The 21,080-nt window shown below is 42.4% G+C and overlaps 2 non-coding genes across 2 annotated transcripts; both read right to left on the bottom strand.

The window, feature by feature from the left end:
• Positions 1-10,630: 10,630 nt before the first annotated feature.
• On the bottom strand, positions 10,631-10,739 carry LOC136502364 (small nucleolar RNA R71). Its single transcript, XR_010770522.1, has one exon. It is a non-coding gene; the product is annotated as a small nucleolar RNA R71 (small nucleolar RNA).
• Positions 10,740-16,158: 5,419 nt separating this feature from the next.
• Positions 16,159-16,265, bottom strand: LOC136502440 (small nucleolar RNA R71). The gene has a single exon (XR_010770578.1). It is a non-coding gene; the product is annotated as a small nucleolar RNA R71 (small nucleolar RNA).
• Positions 16,266-21,080: the final 4,815 nt, after the last annotated feature.

The following is a 21,080-nucleotide window of genomic DNA, read 5'->3' as shown; positions in this document are numbered from 1 at the left end:
GGCGGAGGAGTTCATTCTCTCTTGATTTTAGCTCGAATTCCTATCATGATCCTAACATTGTCCCGGGTTTGAGCCAGACGGAGTGCGTCATCTCGCTCATGAGTCAACTGCATGATCTACTCATGGCTAGCATCTCTTTCACTGACAACACGTACGAACTGCAACCTACGGTTTTCCAAAGCACTCATAAGACCACCAATATCATTTCGAGCTGTCCTAAGCTCCTTACCATTCTTGCACGCATGTTTCTTCCACATGAGCTATTTCTTCAGTGCCTATCGAAGGGCTGTCAAGGCACTGATATAAGTGCTCTGGCGGTCCTAAAATAGCTTCAGAACAGCCATCATAGCACTCATGGCTGGCCCTGAGCTTTGTGCCCTTTCAGCCTTAGTCATTACCAAGGGATCATCCTCAAAATTTAGCCACTCTACCTCAGACAGGGCTACTCGAGGAATGGACTCGGCTAGGTCCATTGATCAACTCATCACCAAACTCCTGACAAATATCAAGTAGAACTTCCAAAGCTGTCAATTGTGCCCCTTCCCAAGGGGTTTGTCCATTGGCTTCGACGCTCCAACCAAGCCATTGGGGTCTGTTTGCATGAGGCGGAACAACCACCTCAATGTCATACCATAGCATCCCTCCTTCAGCCTTCCCTTGTTTCCAAGTATAACGAGGCAGCTCCAGCATATCCCACTGTGTGTAGCACCCTCCACAATAGGGTTTGGGTGCCAAACACATGCAGGAATGTGCTGCTCCTGGGCGGTAGTGCTGGTGTGGCCATCTGTAGTGATATTGCAATTTGGGTGAGAGAGAATTATCTTACAGGATGAGAAATATATATCGGAATAATTAAAGATAAGGGAGGGAGTGATGCAAAATGTAATGGCATGAGTGAACATGATGCATGCACGTTCCGTACTTCCTCACGAATCTTAAGAAAAAATTTAACATTCTAGCGACATAAACGGTGGCATACATACGTTCTCTTATATACGTATCTAGTTGAGCTACACGTTGCGTTGTTTGTGTACCTGCAGACAAATTTATTGCAGCCCATCTCAACAAAGAGAAATAAGCACATAATGAAAGCAGTAAACTAAGATACTCTCCATATATACATCCTCGGATATATATACTTCGGTATCCAAAGGTACCCGACAGATATACCCACAATTAAGTACCTTCATATGCACATGTGTGCAACATGTAAACATTCCGGTAACCACAACTAACTCTCCCCTAGACCGACAATTGGACGGTCATGCTCTCACAACTCACACTTACCTGGGCGTAGAGGCAATTGATCCATACATTACCACCCAAGCGGATGGCATCCATACAATAGCACGCCGTATGGACGACGAAATAAAATGCAAGCAATTACCCCCAAAGTCATTACTTAAATAAGCCACCAAAAAGTCCTTATTTGGGCATAGAGGATATGACCACTGGCACACTTAGATAAAATTTTAGATTTGAACCCACCTATATATAAGTAGCTATAAGTTGTCAAAACTGATTTTTGCAAACAAAGACCTTTGTTTTAAATACACATATGACATGTTTAATGTTGAATCTAGCTCTGATGCCAGCTATAACAGAATCGACCAATTTATAAGAGCACAAGTATGAAAGCAATCACTGGAGTGATCGAACTGTCATACTTGAACCCATATAAACCCGATAGTCAACTGAAACCACGAAGGATTTCAAACCAACTTGCATACAACCAAGATCATAGTAATTCAACATAACAAGCCACATGTTACATCCATTTCACAAGTAGTTCACGAGTACCTCATACATCAGAGTACACATAGTTATTACAAAACGAGTTCACAAATAGCGGAAGCAAAGTAATTTGAGACCATCACGCACACTTAGTTCAAATACAAGCCAATTCCATAGTCATATACCTGCAAAAGCAATAGGATAAGATAACATAGATGATCATGCCCATGATCTAGTCTTCATCCCCCACAGGGTGGAGACAATACTTGCAGTAGCCGTTATAGACCAAGTCATCTACAAACAAGGGGGAATAAATCCTGAGTACGCAAATGTACTCAGCTAGACTTACCCATCATAAACCAAAAACAAATGACACCAAGGAATATGCAAGGCTTTATCGGTGGATCTTGCTTGACAAACATTTTGCATAAACACTTTAATGATATAAGAGCACAATTTAAATTATGAGTAAGCAGCAAGTTATCCATATTAACCTATCAACTAGATTAGCACCTATACTAGAGCAAGCAATTGATTAACTCCAAACATTAGTAACCATATCTGGTATCATGTTGTAACATCATCATCATCGATTTAACCACCAAGTTCCATTAAGTGCATCTACGTTGCTGCTGCCTAGTCAAGTTCTCACTATCCGGGAGAGACGGCGATTCGAATCAATTCCTATCTAGCTAGAGGGGTATTCCTAAAACAAACCTAGGCATACCGTGTGAAGGCAGCCTTATGTCACCTTTGGTACAACTCAGGAATCGTGGCTCCGAGCAGTGCCGCACCCTCAAGGAGTCCACTCTGCCAGGTGGTCAATCTCACCTAGGACTTACACCAATAGCTCCCCGCACATCCTTACTACGCCAATACCTTCTAGAAAGCTTATAAAATTGTCTACAACTTTTATGTAATCACCAAAGTCTAATTCAAACTCAAACTAGGTCAAACAAACTGATCTTACAAAACTGTCTGTGAATTCCAGAGAGTAGGCAGTTGGGAGTGCTGACTTCCAACTGATATAACTCTCACACTACTAGGCCAAATGCCTTGAAATTTTGATACAAGCTAGATAAACAAGTTGCCTACAACTTTGTTATTGACCAAATTCACAGCAAACATCAAATTCTCTAGTTAATTTGCTTAACTCTAAACTCTGTCCAGAAAGTCACTATAAATGAATTATAGTGAAAATAATATTTCATTACATACAAGAATAATACCATGAGTACTACTAATGCTACCAACAGTTAACATACATCAAATGAACACTAGAAAACATAGTGGCCATTCCTAAATAAATTATTCTCATACCTTTATTAATTTATTTAGATAATTAAGTTAAATAATAAACACATATCCAAAGTGTATAGAAAATTCCTAAAAAATTATAGTAGTTTATACATGTCCCCAGTAGACAACTGTATAAATTTCACATCATTTGAATAAATATAACATCCTACACAAAAATGACAAACCATCCAGCCTTAAAATAGCATAAATAGAAAACCCTAGTGAAAAGTATCAAGCAATCGATTTTATATTTTTCTTAGCATCCTTAAGGTACTAGGACAACCGCCAACAAATTTCATGAGCATGGGATTCATATAATATTTATTAAAATTCACAAAAGCATCATCTAATCATAAAAGGGAAATTAATAACTAAAAAACCATTCATGCACTGACCCTCAAATTTTTACGAGAGCTTCTACTCATCAATAACAGCTCACCATACAAATTTCCTAATTTTTGGAGCACTGGAACTTTAGATATGAATTAAACAAGTTTGCCTTCATTTAAAAACACATTTTAAGTTGCAATTTAATTCTTCCAGAAACTTTACTACAAGTGTTCATGTTATATTTTTCCTAAATACTACACTTCACCATGATCCTAACAAAATTGTAACCACCCAATTTGGATCTACCAAACTAGAGATATGGATTTTACAAAATAGCATCAAAACTGAGCTAGCTTTCTATAACATAGTGACCGACAGGCGGGGCCCAACAGTCAGCCGGGCCCGCATGACAGCGAGACAAAACAGAGCACGACGACTTGGGACGGCGTGGAACCAGTGGAGATCACCGACGGTGGCATCACCGGTGATGAGGACGGCACCAGCGTGACCGCCTCGACCTCCCGCGTCGATTAAACTCCTAACCCTAAGCTCTAGCGGACTCTAGGTATGCCGGCCATGGCGCACGGCGGCGCTCGGCCGTGTTTCCGGCTCGGCTGGACCGGCATTGGTGGTAGCATCATCACCAGAGCATCAACATGCGATGGAGAAGGCTAGGCGGGAGCTAGGGAAAGAGAAGAAGGGCAGTGCTGAGCTGGCCACGGTAAGCTCCAGCTTCGGCGAGTTACGGTCATGGCGACGGCGTCAAAAATGGCCAAAGGCTCTGACCTAAGGCTCGTCTGGCTCAGCAAGAGTAACAACGAAGTTTGTGGGGGTGCTAGTGGAGCTTTGTGTGGGATCTTTCTGGCAGTGGTGCCATGGCAAGCTTACGCGAGCGCGGCAGAGCAAGGGCGACGGCGGTGGTCCGCTGCGGCTGCTATGGCGAGTGAAGGAGAAGCAGGAAAAGCAAAGTGGCGCTAGGAGGCTCACGAGCAGTGCGTGGAGGCTTCAATTGACACGCTCTGGCCCGACATGGCCTCAATAGGTAGGCGGCCGGCGATGCGTGGTGCCACACGGCGGTGAAGCTTTGCTGCTGGTCGGGTACTGTAGCGCCGATTCAGAGTTACATTCCAAGCCTGACAGTGTGACTTGGTGGCCTTCCCTCTCCTAATCTGTTGGTCATCAGCGAAAATAGTCAAGATAAAAGTTGTAGCCCTACCTCCCATCTTCATTTTTTATTAAACGACCAAGGCCTAATTTTCAACCGATGCAGAGTAAAATCATGCCAAAGTTGAGCACATGAAACTGAAATTTGATTTGTGACTTAGAAAATTTTTAGAGTCTCCAACTAGACCTCAAAACTGACTTGTGGGCCCTTTTTGAGCATGTTCTACACATTTTCATGAGATGGTCATAAAATAACTTTTGTTCCTTATATAATTTGCTACAACTTTGCTTTAGGTTGCTCGGACATGCAAACACTCCAAGTTGTACTTTTTAAACAATCAAACAAAAGAGCTCAAGGGTCAACACTAGTCAAACTATCACTTGAAAGCGTAATTAGACAATATGGTCAACATGAACATTGTTCCTAATGACATTCCAAGCATAGCTAAGGTATTTTAGTTACCAACATCAATCACTTGCACTCAATCACACATGATCATAAGCATACTCATAGGAAAAACACAATATACGAGTCATGTTTCACACGTTTCATAGCAATGTTTCATATAGAAATGCTTATGCATGAATGAATGATGCTTATGTTATGCAATACAAGTGCAATTATGCAAGCCTAACACCTAGGGTGTTATAGATGGGGTCGATGATGAGCGGGTAGCATCCCAGTCTCACGATGTGGGAGGGATGATCCCTTTGATCGAAGGTGATTGGAGATTCCGACCAGCTGAGGTAGGAGGGGACGGCCGTCTCGGCGGCGCATGCCTCTCTATAGTGAACCTTGTGCTGTCGCTTAGACCAGATGGCATCGGACCCATCGAAGATCATGATGCATTCGTCAGCGTCGGGGAAAACATCACTGTCCTTGCCTACCATGCTTCCTTTCTTGGCCACCGCCTCCTTACCATCTCCCTCCTTTGGCCCACCGGTCTATCGGAGGAATTGTTTGAGGAGCTTGCAGTCCTTGTAGAGGTGCTTGATGGGGTAGGCATGGTTGGTGCATGGACCGTCCATGAGTTTGTTGAAGTGGTTAGGCAGTCCCTGTTGGGGCTGCTTGGCCTGGCGATCGGCCACGACGACCAGCGTGGAGTTGTCCGACCGACGTTGATCTTTTTTGTTTTTCTTGCCCCTCTGCGTGGAGGGGCCTTCATCCAGGTCCAGTGTGCTTGGCTTTGACCTTGTCCCAGCCTCTACTAAAGACCGCTCCGACTGCCTCCTCGCTAGAGGCATGGTTGGTGGCGATGTTGAGCAGGTCGCGGGTGGTACGGGGTTTCAAGTAGCCAAGTTTGTGGATCATGGACTCACAGTTCGTCCTGGAGAGGAACGCATTGATGACGTTTGCATCAACAACATCGGGGAGGGAGTTGCATCGTTGGGAGAACCTACAAATGTAATCCCGCAGGGACTCATTGGGCTCCTGTTGATAGCCCTTGAGGTCCCAGGAGTTTCCTAGACGGACGTACGTCCCCTGGAAATTCCCGATGAAGACCCTCTTGAGGTCCATCTAGTCGCGGATGCTGTCGTGCGGAAGGAATTCAAGCCATACCCAAACATGTTCCCCCATGCAGATGGGAAGGTATTGAATGATGAAATAGTCATCATCCACTCCTCCGGCCCGACAGGCGAGTAGGAAGTCTTCGAGCCAAATGCCTGGGTTTGTCTCCTCGGTGTATTTGGTGATGTTGGCGGGCTATCGAAAACACTACGGGAATGGCGCTCTCTGGATGCGCCGGCTGAAGGCCCGTGGCCCTAGGCCCTCAGGGCTGGGGCTCTGGTCGTCAAGCCGGTGACCGCGCCTGGGGCACATTTCACTGCTCCCCTCGACGGTTCAGCCGAGATCCATGTCGGCTGCTGCTGTTCGGTGGAGATCACTATCGTGCCAGGCCTAATGCTGGTTGTTGACAATACTACGAGCGTCCTGGTGTGGATCAGGCTGCTCGTGTACCAAGCGGTTGGTGTGGAGCGGGCGCCCGATTGGATCATGGCGCGACTTCCACTTCCTGAGCCATGCCTGATGGTTGTAGTGGTGAGCGGATGGAGTGACCTGTCTGGCACGTCCCCTCTCCCCCGGTGGGGAGAGAGGGCATGGGTCAGAGTCACGACATGGAGCTTTTCACCTATTGGATGGCGACGGCTTCTACCAGAACCCGGAGGTTCCAGGTAGACTACGCGCTCCTAGGGGTCGATGGGCTCAGGAATGCCACGCAAAAGCATTGCCGCAGCAGCGATGTTCTGGCCGGCCTGGGTGAATTGTGGGAGATCGCTCCCCTCATTCATGATGTCATGTTGGACCTGACAAGTGCGACCTCGGGCGCCACCCACCGGGCCATGCGCATGGGGTGCAACGTGTCGCACTGACTGCACCTGGTGTAGGCGGCAGCTAGTTCTGCCATCGTTGTCGTAATTCCTCAGTGTGTGCTTGCACAGATGCGAGGGCCCCCGCACATGGGTCTAGAGGGGTGTGAGTTTGTGCAGACTCCACAACCACCGGCGGCTGTCCTGGAGTGTCCGCCATAGCGCACTCCCAGGACGGACAGTGGTGGGGTGCCACATCACCGATGTTGGAACCGTCGCTCTCGCCCTCGCCATCTGGGAGTTCGTGGGAAACGGCAGGAACGCAGCCTACCATTCCCATGAATTCAGACATGAGGGGGGATGGTGCCAGCATCCTTCGGAGCCCCTGAGCATATGCATCCGTGTAGGACCTGAGGTCTTAGGGGAACCGATCGTACGGTGTTTGTGGCATGGGCGGTACATTCCCTTCGGGTGATCGGTGGGAGATAGTAAATAAAGAGCGAATAACAGTACGCATATTACTTACAGTGGGGTTTGAGCAGAGAGTTTGCTCGGAATGAAGCACAGATGCCACGTCATCGAAGTTGCGCGTCCCGGAGTCGATGGAGGATGTCCCTCCGACGGGTGCCTGGGTTGCGAGCCTTCTCGTGGAGGTGTAGTATGTCGAGTCGGTCGGCGACGAAGTCTAGGCTTCTGAAGAGGAAGGCCTAGGGTGGCTCAAAAATGGGTGGAACCTGCATCCCGGTGGGCGAGAGTGCGGGAAACTCCTATGAGCTAAAGCGAATTGTATCGCCCGAGCCCGCCATGGTGGGAGTGGACAGAAAAATGGGCCATCCGATGACCAAAAAGTGTTGAACGTACAGTGTCTTCCCCACGAACGGCGCCAACTGTTGGTGCAGAAAGTGACCAACTAGTGAATATTTGTAGTTTTGCTGTACGTTGTGATCGGAGGTGGCCTAACACTCAATGACACAGGATTTATACTGGTTCAGGCAACGTGCCCTACGTCCAGTCGGGGTCAGTCGGTGACTTTATTCCTGAGCCCAGGTGCTCGAAGTTTGTAGTGGGGTTACAAACGAGAAGGAGAAAGATGGGGTGTACAAGAGGTACGGTTGGCTCCGGTCGAAAGGACTGAGAGTGACAGGAACTTTGCTATGAGCGGGTGCTTGAGGTCCGAACCTGGTGGTTCTGTGGTTGTGAGCTATCGATCTAAGGAACTCTGATCAACTGGAATCGGTCCCCCCTTTGTTGGATGAAGCGCACCCGCTTTTATAGATGAAGGGGATGGCTTTACAAGTGAGAGGGAAAGGGTGCGTATGTTATCGAGCCTTGTTGCCCACACCGACAGGTACAAGATAATGGTAGGCGCCTATAACACTGTTGATGTTACTATAGAATGTCAGATGCATGTGGGAGGTCGTGCTGCCTTCTTCAGGGACAGTAGACGTCGGTACCTACAAATACTGTTCGACGCCTAGAGGCATGTGAGGAGTCTCACCATGTTCACCCGGTACGGTAAATCCTAGTGCCCATAACGCTATCGATGCCTAGAGGCACGTGGGGGGATCTTACCATATGGGAGTTTTTAGCGGCGCCTACAATACTATAGAGGGAGATGTCGGCGCCTACAATACTATTTGTGTCAGGGTGGCTATAGAGTACTGTTCTGTGTGGGGTATGGTCCCTGGTATAGTGGTTTTGACTTGTGAGCCTTGCCTTGCTTTTTTCCGCACATCTCCTGGTTCCTACCGAGCGGGCGTCCCCGGTCAGATGGCTCCAGTCGGCTCTGAGTGTGCCGGTCGGAGAAGAGATGTGAGCAGGGTTCCTATGAGCCTCGGTCATAGGGACATGGGGTCGAAGTTGGAAGTAGTGCTTTGGGCCAGGCCTTCTGATCAGAGAGGGCGTCCGGAGGCAGCTGGAGGCCGAAATGAGTGCTCCGATCAGAGTGGTGGGCCGAAGGGGTCGACGAGCGGGCACCGCTCCTTTTGGCCCAGACCTTCTGGTCGGTGAACTGGGCCGTCCTTCCGGCCTATTGTATTTAGACTCTTGGGCCGAGCCTTAGCGTGGAAGCCGATCCCTGAGGGACCCTGGGTTTATGAACCCAACACTTGGATTCCTGATCATGTCAAGAGCATGGTTTGGTATAATCTTTGTACCCCCTCTCTTTTCTATCTTGATTACTTTTTTATGCTTGCTACAATTGTTATGACAATATTAATATTCGTCTCATTTATGTTCTCCATTACAATGTTCATCGTCTACTTTGATTATATGCTTAGTATAGTTGGATTATCATCATGTTCATGCACAAGTTCATATAGGACTCACTCTAAGGATCCATGGGTGGGTGGTCAACATTATGTAAGTGTGGTGCTTATATGTTGTTTACCTATGGATACACCCTATATTCTGGGTCATGTGGTAGATCGTGGACGTGACACTCCCATTGAGTCCTTTGTAGGCCACTCCCCTAATGTAGGTGCACATAGGATGCGGTTACGAAGGAAGACAAGCTCTGTTCTTAATCTTCCTTAGTAATATCCCTTATGTGTAGATATGAAGATGATCTTAGCAATGATTACTAGGTATAATTGCACTAATCAATGTATGCTTTGACTTGTAATTAAGAATGACTTAGGAATTATTCCTCTAATATTCTACCTGACCATGCTAATGTCATAAAAAGGAGTACTCTGAGTGATTTATCATTATCATTGATCAATACTTATCATATATATATCTTATCTGATGACTTACCCCTGTTGTGAGTAGAATATTGGTTATGGTTTACTTCTCCATCAATAGTATAAGTTATCAATACATGTCCATGCTAGACCTTCCCTATGGTAAAAATATAGATAATGATACCTAGAATACTCTCGGGTGAAGTGCTACAATGGTATATTATCTATATGCTTGCAGATCCTTCTCATTCATATATATTTATATTCTTTCTAGTCACATAAAATGATAAAGAACTACTTAGTATTATTCTAGTTGTAATGCTATGTACTACCAACAAGCATCTTTGGCATCATCACTAGGGATGACAACCTAGTAAAGTAATGTTAGGAGATATAAGTTTATAATAGGTGGCTACTAAAACAAGTGACAAGTTAATAAATACCAACAAGCATTTCTGGCGCCGTTGCCAGGGAAGGTAGCTAGGCAAAGGAAGTATTAATAAACTTATACTTATTGATGGCATCGAGGAAAACCCTTAACCTCTACTGAAATAGGCTTACTCTTGTTTTGTCTACTTGTGTATCTTATGTAGGGTAATGTATGACTGGTTTTGACCTTCCGACAAACTACGTTGAAGATCTAGAAGCATTAATCAGGAGGACTAGAGCTAAACTCAAGAAAGTCCCAGCTTTAGAATCAGAAGACATCCAGATAAGGCAAAGCTTAACACCAGAATTTAAAGCCATAGCTAACAAGACTCTCTGTGAATTCTCCTCTCCAACTACAGCCAACTTTCATACTAGACCAACAATCAATGTTGGAGACAATGGATTCGAGCTCAAGCCAGCCCTCATCAACATGGTGCAAGCAAGCCAGTTTTGTGGAAAGGCACATGAAGATGTGATTGCACATCTCCAACACTTCCTAGAGATCTATAGCACTTTCACCATCAAAGGAGTAACCTAAGATGCCATATTACTTCACCTCTTCCCATTCTCACTCTTTGGGAAGGCAAAGCAATCATTCTACGTCAACAATGATAGAAATACTACATGGGATAACTGATCCACTGCTTTCCTAGCAAAGTTCTTTCCCATAGGCAAGACCAATGCTCTACATGGGAGAATCTCAAGCTTTCAGCAATAATATGATGAATCTGTCCCTGTAGCATGGGAACGCTTTCAAAATTACATATTAGAATGTCCCCATCATGTGATGGAGAATTATCTACTCATGTAGACTTTCTACCATGGGTTGACTAATAGTACCCGTAAGACTATGGATGCTGCTGCTGGAGGTGCATTCCTGTCACTCACCATACTAGCTACAATAGCTCTTGTGGAGAAGATGACCTCCAACCAAGGTTGGAATGAAGAACGTCTTTAGACTTGTAAGAGAGGTGGAGGTATGCATCAATTCAAGGAGGTAGACATGTTGTCTACCAAGATGGACCTGCTGATGAAGAAGCTTGAATATCGAGTCAATGAGGAGTAAGAAGTCATGCACATTCATGATTCTCGCATGACATGTGAAGTATGTGGAAGCATTGGGCATTCAGGGAACAACTGCCTTGAGACCAAACTACCATGGTAATAACCAAGGTAACTATCAAGGTAATAATTTTTCAAAATTTAGTCAACCACCCTTGAGAGAATTAATTGCTGGCCAATCTAAACTTATGGAGGGATTATCTAGAAAGGTAGCTACCAATGATAAAATTCTAGAGAACATAACTAATAGAATGGATAGCTTTGCTTCTACCATTAAGAACCAGCATAGCTTTAATAAAATGATAGAATCACAAATAGCTCAGCTGGTGTTGATGTTCCTCCATCCGACAAAGGTAAGATTCTAGGGCAACCGGAAGATCTAGAAACTACAAATCTTGTTGATATTCACAATGCAGCATACTACTATATACAGCCATCGATGGGAAGGTGGATAGATTATACCTTGCTGGAAAAGAAGAGCGATCTAGGAAGACCTGTGATCCCCATCGCCATTGGACCACATATTTTCCAAGAAGTTGTCAGTGACTTCGGAGCAAGTGTCAACATCATGCCTAAGGTAATTTATGATCAAATTAATGGAGATACTTTGTTGTACACAAATATACGTTTGTAGCTTGCAGATCGGTCACTCTGCTACCCCAAGGGAGTTCTTGAAGATGCCATTGTTCGAGTGGGACAATCATATGTTCTCATGGACTTTGTGGTTTTGGAAACAGGTGGAGATGTAAGGGCACCCATTATTTTGGGCTGACCTTTCCTAAGCACCGCAAAAGCCATCATCTACGTGGATAGTGCCAAGATTTTCTTCACAATCAAGGATAGAAAGGAGAAGTTTTCTTTCAAGAATCATATCTTGCAATCTCTGGGACATCTACAAACATCGTACCTACGCGAAGAGACAAAAGTGACCAAGAAGAAGAACAATAGGAGGAAAAAAAGGCCAGGTAGCCACATGAAGATTTAGTTAACATGATCAACACACTCTGATCAAAGTATGACCACCTCCTCGCTTCACCATTCCTTGCTAAGAAGGATGATCCAGGCATACCAACGATCGAGTGTACCATTGGACAAAGAATCTTCCACAAGACTTTTTGTGACATTGGATTGCGTGTTAACATAATGTCCAAGGTAATGTATGAATATTTATTTGGTAATGAACCTTTATTCCCTACAAATATGCAATTGCAGATGGCGGACCAATCAATCCAATTTCTGGAGGGAATAGTAAAAGATGTCATGGTAAGAATACATGATCACTATGCCCCTACCGACTTCATGGTTCTGGACATGGGAGAAGAAGACGATACACCCATCATCCTTGGAAAACCATTCCTTAACACTACCAAAGTGATCATCTACGCCAGATCTAGGACAAGTCCACTTCTAATTCCTTAGAGAAAAGGTACGCTGTTATTTTAATAGTTATACCACTTATGAGCAGTCGAAGAAGTCTCGCTCTAGGAGGAGACGTCGATCATCCTAAAACCAAAAGAATCAATCCCCAAAGAAAAGTTGGGATTAAGATGAGGAACCTAAAGAAGTTGTACCCACACCGCCAGAGTCACGTCCACAGACCAAGCAGGTATGGAAAGAGAAGGTGGCACCATCTAAATCACTGTCACAAGATATGCAGCCATCCGGGTCTCCATCGTTGAGGCTGGATGATGCACCCAAAGAGTGAAGGACTTTTCTCTAGTAAAGTCTTGTCCAGAGGACTTAAAATTCTGAACCCTCGCCGAGAGGTAACATCGGTAGTTATCCATATTTACTTCCTAGCATTGCATAAATTACTTTTCACTTTAGCATATTTACTTTTCTGCATTAGCATTGCATTTAGAAAAGGAAGATAAAAAGTTTCATGACTGCATTACATCATTGCATCATAAATCCTAAAGCCCCATGTGAATAAATCTATGGTGTAAATACCCATGGAAATATTCACCATGGTGGCATAAAAATAAAAATACCATACATACAAATTTCTTGCATACATATAAAAATGGAAAATCCAAAAAGATATTAGAAAGACATCCTGTTAAAAATCTGCCTAAATAGAAATATTTCTAAACAGTAAGAACAAATAATCTCTAGATGGCTGACCGCCAACCCTTTATCCTAATACGTTTCATGAGTTTTGGTATTCTTGTTGGTATTTTGCAGGATAATGCACCAAGGTCAAGAGCAAATTCACCCGATTGTCTTCATCTCATTCCATCATAGGACGAGAAGGACATCTGCTAGCAAATCTGCTCCAAAAAGGTTCACTCAACTTCGACATTCGACCACTCCAACATCCAGCTTGGGGAGAAGGCATCCCCCATTGTATCTAGCTAAGTATTTCTTTCCCTTTTGTTCTATTATTTCTAAGTCATAAAAAGATGCATAACAAACTAAAAGTGAAATAAAAAAATATTAATATTATATTTGTCTTTTATATATAATAGTGTGTGTCTAGTTTTCTATTTTTAAGAGCTAAATAAATAGACTCTGAGGATAATCTCTTGCAATAGAAATGATGAATAGTTGCTCTATCGTAATTCATTTCAAGTACCTAGTTTTCAGCCTTGAATTCTCCCAAGGTTTGGATAAGACTGTTTAGATATAAGAATTTACTCTGAACTTGAAACTCATGGGTAGCGTATGCTTGATCTAAGTCTAGGTAATTGACGGATATGATATAAGAAGGTATGAACTGCTATTTATCTTGTTCCAAGTGATACTGAAGTTCTAGAGATTTATCTTTTAAAAAACATAAAAATGCGACATGATGAGCTCCTGAATGACAAAGCTTGAATTTCTACCAAAGCCATACATGATATTTAGATTAGGAAAACTTTAACATATATGTTGCGTGTTTTGCATTGAGTTTAGTCAAGCTTTGTTAACCCTTATGAGAGGTTTGTCATGCTCTTAAAATTAAGACACGTACACATCACCCAAATATGCACTACTCCTACACTGGGGGTAGACACAACAACATGCCATTCCATCTAGATCCACCCAAAAATGTTGTACTCCTACACTAGGAGAAAACACCAAAAAAATATTCTTGATAGGATATCCACCAAATAAATGCTCCAAGTTCTTATTGCTATCTCTCAAAAGTTTTGTTGCAAAAAAGAAGCATGGGGCTATGCAAAAGTTATTCATAAAAAAGAAAGAAAAAAAAGAGATGAGAAAAAAATGGACAAGTGTCCGAGATATTTAAAACAATGGGTACTTAGTTGCCCATCTAAAAAAAGAGGAGATGAATAAGATAGCCCATGTTCTCTTGCAAATGTTTCCAAGTTTCAAATGAGATATGTTTTCAAGGAACAAGGTTAGCCACCATATATATCCACCACATACATCCACACACATGTGCATTTTGATTTGATTGTATGACTCAACTCTCTTTGGATCCAAGGTTTGACTTTACAATATACGTATTGCAAGTATGCTCTTTTATGCTTTCTCCATTCCTATGAGCTCAACATAAGCCTTAGTTGTAGGAAGAGAAAGGCATAACACCATTATTGCTTTGGTGAGGATCCACAAATACCACATATATTGAAAGACTTGAGAGTGTCATACAAAGAAAGCTCTGAGTTTTATTTTACAAATCTATAAAAACTCTAGAATAATGGTTGAACAAAGAACTTAAGACATAGTGCTTGACTTGATCATTCTGTCTTTCAATTGCTCAAGATCCAAGTGAAGGTTAAAAAGCCCCATGGTTGAAGGTAATATGGGTGAGTTTGAAAGTTAGATTGGTTTATTCTAATCCGAAGGAGAATTCTTGTTTGAACGCATGTGTACTTTTGAGGAGCTGTATCAATGTTTTCAAAATCCTTAAACTCCTGACCCATTTGCTCAATTTAGCTTTGCTAAGGGACTAGCAAAGGTTAAGCTTGGGGGGACTTGTTGATGGTAGATCATGGATGTGACACTCCTGTTGAGTCCTTTGTAGTCCACTCCCCATTTATAGAGCAAGTAGAACCCAGTTGCAAAGGGTGTCAAGCTCTATTCTTGATCTTCCTTAGTAATGTTCCTTATGCATAGATTCAAAGTTAATTATGCTATAGATAAGAGTGCATGTACTTGGGTGTACAAAAGACTTAGTAAATAAGGAATGACTTAGGAATCTTTTGCTCTTAACTAATCTCCTGCCTAGCCATACTACATTTATGAGTATCTATTTCTATCTCTAGATTACTATCAATGCTTTACACTTATCATTTATTTATGATTTGACTTACCACTGCTATGGCATGAGAGTTAATGATCTTGTCATAAGTATGCATATTTGTCAATATCTCTTGCCACCCCATCGCTCCTCCCTGTGGATAAAATATAAATAATGATACCTGGTATACTTCCGGGTGAAATGCTACAATGGTATATTATTTGTGCGCTTGCGGATTACTCCTATCATATATGAGTATCTCTGAGTTACAAGTGTCATTAATAATTACCAACAACGCATTTCTAGGCATCATGCTAGGGATGACAACTTAGTAAAGAGTGATGCTAAGAAATGTCAACAAGCATTTGTGGGGCCATTGCCAGGGAGGGGCACCTGGCTATATAGAATTGATCAAATAAATACTTATTGATGAAATCATAACTATGCACCTCTGCTTTAGTAGGCTTACCCTTGTTTGTCTTTGTTCATATCTTATATAGGGTATTGCAAGATTGGTCCTGATTCATCAACAAATTCTATCAATCTCAATCAAACCAATCAAGAGGAAGCTCAACACTAGTTTCTGAAGCTATAGCTAAAAAGACTCTACGTGAATTCTCTGCTCCAAGCACTAAGAAAAATCGCACTAGACCAACACTCAAAACCAACAACCTTGAGTTTGTACTCAAGCCAAACCTCATCAACATCATGCAAACTACTCCATTTAGCAGAAAGGCACATGAAGATGCAAGTGCTCATCTTTAGAATTTTTTGGAGATAAGCAGCACAATCACCATCAAGGACGTTGCTCAAGATATCATACTACTCTGCCTGTTTCCATTCTCACTAGTGGGAGGGGTGAAGCAGTGGTTATACACCAACAAAGAAGACATCAATACATGGGCAAAGTGTTCAAAGGCCTTTCTAGAAAAGTTTTTCCCTATAGGCAAGACCAATGCCTTAAGAGGAAAGATTCCCAATTTCCAACAGCAGAAAGGAGAGACCATTTCAGAGGCATGGGAATGTTTCCAAGAATACATTTTAGATTGTCCTCATCATGGGATGGAGGATTGGTTGCTCATCCAAAGCTTTTATCATGGATTAACTCAAAAAGCTCATGAACAACTTGATGCTACTATTGGAGGATCATTTATGTCACCATTGGAAAAGCTGAGACTCTTATGGAAAAGGTAGCCTCTAATCAAGGCTAGTCTAAATGTAGTATTCAAACATGCAATAAGAGCGAAGAAGTACCAGAAGAGGTGTGTGCACTGTCAACCAAGATGGACGTCTTGTTGAATTGGCTTGAACAGTGAGCCAATTACAAGAAACATCGTCAGGACATTCAAGATGCTTTCAATTCCCAAAACGTTTGTGGAGAATATTTGGGGGTTGATTTCCCTAAATATCAAGAAGATGCAAATATTGTCATCAATAACTCCGCTCCACAACAATAGAGGCAAGGACAGAATCAACAACAACAACAATGGTCAAATTACCAAGGTAAGTACCTAGGTAATTATCCTTCTAAGCAGCCATCCTTGAGAGACTTGATCTTAGAACAAGCTAGGATTAATAAAAATATTTCTAAGAAGCTTGCTTTTAATGACAAAATCCTAGAAAACATAAACATTAAAATGGATAGTTTTTCTTCTGCTATAAAAGATCAACTTATCTATAATAAAAAAGGTAGAATCTCAATTAGCTCAATTGGCGACTGCTCTACCTATTGTCACTAACCTTGAAAAGGTCAACACCATAACCACAAGATGTGGTAGGTCTACTCGTGATCCACCATATCCGACAAGGACAGGTAAGACATCGACGATAGTACATGAGGAGAAGAAGGACAATGAAGTTGAAGAAGTTGAGCCACAAGCATAAGAAATGATTCAAGATTTTCATGACACCACCTTCCTACCGTTTCCACATAGAAATCAACAAGCCAAAATGGATGAGCAGTTTGGTAAGTTTGTAGAGGTAATTCAAAAGTTATATATCAATATTCCTCTGCAAGATGCCATATGGGTACCCACCTATGCGAAGTACCTTAGAGACATGCTAAACAATAAGAGACCACTACCACCACTGAGGTAATTAAGCTAACGGAGGAGTGTAGTGTGGCCATCTTGAACACATCACCTGTCAAGAAGAAGGATCCAGGATGTCCCACTATCGATTGTTTGATCGGAAACCAAAACTTTGAGAATGCACTATGCGATCTTGGAGCAAGTGTCAGTGTCATGCCCAAGAAGGTTTTCAACAAGCTCAACTATTCGACACTCACACCAATGTCAATGTGCCTACAACTAGCCGACCAATCGGTTCGCTACCCTGCAAGGATCGCTGAGAATATTCTAGGTAAAAATAAGAAATTTCTTTGTTCTAGTAGATTTTGTAGTACTTGACATGTAGGAAGACATGAAGACATCCCTCATACTTGGGAGACCCTTCCTAAGCACTACAAATACACACATTGATGTCGGAGCCGAAGAAATCAAGTTCCATATCAATGGCAAGGAAGAGCGATTCGCCTTCAAACCAAGACCAGAACAATACTCTAATTTGGAGTGGCAAGAGAAGCCAGTACAACCATTAGGGTCTCCATCTCCAAGACTGACTGATATACCCAAGGAATAAATACAAATAGAGAAGTCTGGTTCGATGGATTTAAAATCTTGAACCCTCGCCGGGAGGTAAATCGGTAGTTATCCAAATTTACTTCTTTCATTGCAATAATCATTTTATCTTGGCATATTTATTTCAACACCTGCATTATAAAATAAAAATTATTATCATGGCATTATATAAATCCAAGCCCCATGTAAATAATTTTATGAAGCATAAAACCCATAATAAATATTTACCGTGGAGGCATAAAAATTTTAAAATACCATTCATTCATCTTCTTATATTTCATAGTTTTATAAAATATTTTTGTATTGCATATATACGTGAGTATACAGTAGAAATATAGACATGTGGGACCCACTCAACCACCACCCATCACTTCTATCTCTACCATCACCTTCATTTCCACTCTGCACCATCCAGGGCACATTTCCACCGAAAGGAACACTCACCTTGCTTAACTAGGAAGTAAGGAAGCATTAGGAGGAAGGGGAGGCCATTAGGCCACTATGTGGGGCCAGCTGGCCCCATCACTTGGTCGGTCGGCCTGCTGCTCTCTCGCCTATAAATAGGCACTCCTCCTGCTTGCTCTCGGCCACAACCATGACTACAAACCACCTCTCCAAGTTCAAAATTCTAGTTGCTAATTTCGTAGTTTGAAAATTCATGTAGCAGAAGTGATTTTTGAAATAGGAAAGAAGAGGAAGTTCTAGAGTGAAAGCATTGCTAAAATTTGAGCAAGGGTGAGAGAAATTAAGAGTAGAAGTGAGAAGGTTTAAGAGTGGAAGTGATGTTAAAATTGAGAGGAAAAATCAATAGAATGAAGGGGGAAAGTTATGCCAAAATCTTGATTAGAAAAATCCATTAGGCAATCAAGAATGTTTAACCCTTGGACAATTAACTCTTGAACGACTAACTCCTGGATCGCTAACCGCTAACTTTTTTTATTTTCCTAATCCGTTCCATGAGTTGTGTTGTCTGTTTATTTTGTAGGAAGATGAGCAAGTTAGTAGGCAAGGTCAAGCATGCAGCATTGTTCTGTTCGATGAGAAGTTCTTCTTCAAGAGGAAGCGCCGACATGCGGATCGACACTCCATCTCTCGTTGTCGAAGCACCGTCCGTGTCATCATCCACCAAGAAGAACATTCTCCTAGAAGAGAAGCACCTGAAATTCTGGATCAAGATGGAGATGGACGCCTACAAGCAGATGAAAACTCAGAGGTTCATTCTTAATCCCGCTTATGATCCATCCCTCGTGCAGTCAATAGGTATGAATATTGAGTTCGAAATCATCTTTAAAACTATTGGGTGGGAGAATGCTTGGGAAATTAATGAGCCGGGGTCAAAGCTTTTAACTGCTGAATTTCTTTGCACCTTGCAAACCACCGATTCTGAAGTCACTTTTAGGCTTTTTGGGAAAGACTTTTATGTTCCCTGTAAGAATTTTAGTGAGCTTCTAGGATTCCATGCTCAGTGTGTAGTGGATGTAGACACCACTATACAAGATTTTAATAGGACAAAATTTTGGAGAGAAATATCTAAAGAACTTACTTGTTATCGTTCTCGTACAAATGAAATTCATCACCCTAGCCTACGCTTTATGCATCAATGGCTAGGATTTTCTTTATTTCCTAGAAATGATTTTTACACTGTAAGGAATGATGAACATAAGCTGCTCTATGCCATGGTTAAGAGAAGAAAGGTTTCATCGGTCAAATTTATGATGAGAATGGATAGAAATTCTTGAACTTAAGGGAGATATTGGGTGTACTTCTTTGGTCACCCGCATAGCCAAAAATTTGGGTCTTTTGGAAAATGCTTATGCTGCTTACATTGATGGCATTCCCTGTTGGTTTATGGACTATGAATATTTTGTCCAAGCACACATGTTAAAAAGAATAAGGATGGGAAACCTATCATGATGTACACAGATTATACAACCGAGATCCCATTACCAGACCGGAACCTCGGTTTGTATGCGGTGGATTCTTTTGTCTTTGATTTATAGGTTAAGGAGGCAGCCCCTCGTAGGAGTGCCTCTGCAAGATTAACTCGCAACCCACAGCCCAGGTACCATGGTGATGATCCAATTCTAGAGGGACCTGCTTTCACCAGCTATGCAAGCTGGGATCAGTCAGGATCCAACCGCATGTATCAACCTAAGCATGCTGGTTGGGAGCAGCCCGCTCCTCAGCACTTTGAGAGCTCCTGACAGTAGGGCACAAGTGAGCAATGGCAGGATGACAACTTTGAGTACTATCAGCAGCAACAATATGAAGAAGTTTCAAGCAGCTACCAGAGAGGATGCATGTCGTTCTCTGCTCAGTGGCTACCATGACAGCCCATGGGCTACCATGACCAGTAGATGGAGCATTCCTGCCTCGACACTAGGATGATGACCATAGAAGATATGTAGCATGACATACAGAACACGCTTCACCAGCACTCCAACTGGCAAGCAGAAATGGGAGACCGCATCATCAACATCCAGCAACATTAGCAGTAGGAGAACCAGAATTGGCACTACCTATTCCATGGTCTCAACGTTGACCCGCCATTCTGATCAACCGACCACAGCAACACCTAGCTTGGGGGAGGAGGATTCCCTAGTATCTAAGATAAGTTTTCTTTTCTAGTATTTTGTTTCCTTTTATTCCATGTTTGTCTATATTTATTAAAAAAGATGCATAACTCAAAAACAAAAACAAAATTGTCTTTGTCTTTCATACTCCCTCCGTTCCTTAATATAAGTCATATAGTTTTTAGCACCAATATTAACGCACGGCTTGGGGAAGGATGTGAGACCGAGAAAAAAAGAAAAATCAGGCCATCTTCTCTCTCCCAATCAGATTGCTTCCTAAATCTAAGGAATTAGTTGGGGCATGTGCTATGTACGGTGGGAAGGTTTCCAAACTAATCAGCGTGGGAGCTGATACAGTACCTATATTTTGGAATTTTCTTTAGAAATCTATATGACTTATATTAAGAAATGGAGGGAGTATATATTAGTAATGTGTGATCTAAAAAACCAAATAAAAGGAGTGTGTATAAAGTTTGCTTTAAATTTATGTTTTTAAGAACCAATAAATAAAAAGAACTTGAAGATGATGATTCACAATGGAAATGATGAATAGTAGCTCTCTTATAATTCCTTTCAAGTACCTAGTTTTTAGCCTTGAATTCTCTCGAGTTTTGGATATAATTCTTTTGACATGAGAATTTGCTCTAAACTTGAAACTCATGGGTAG

The sequence above is a fragment of the Miscanthus floridulus genome, chromosome 13 (assembly GCF_019320115.1).
Source record: "Miscanthus floridulus cultivar M001 chromosome 13, ASM1932011v1, whole genome shotgun sequence".
NCBI classification, from domain to species: domain Eukaryota; kingdom Viridiplantae; phylum Streptophyta; class Magnoliopsida; order Poales; family Poaceae; genus Miscanthus; species Miscanthus floridulus.
Note: the sequence above shows the minus strand (reverse complement) of the source record. Positions and strands in the feature narration are given on the sequence as shown.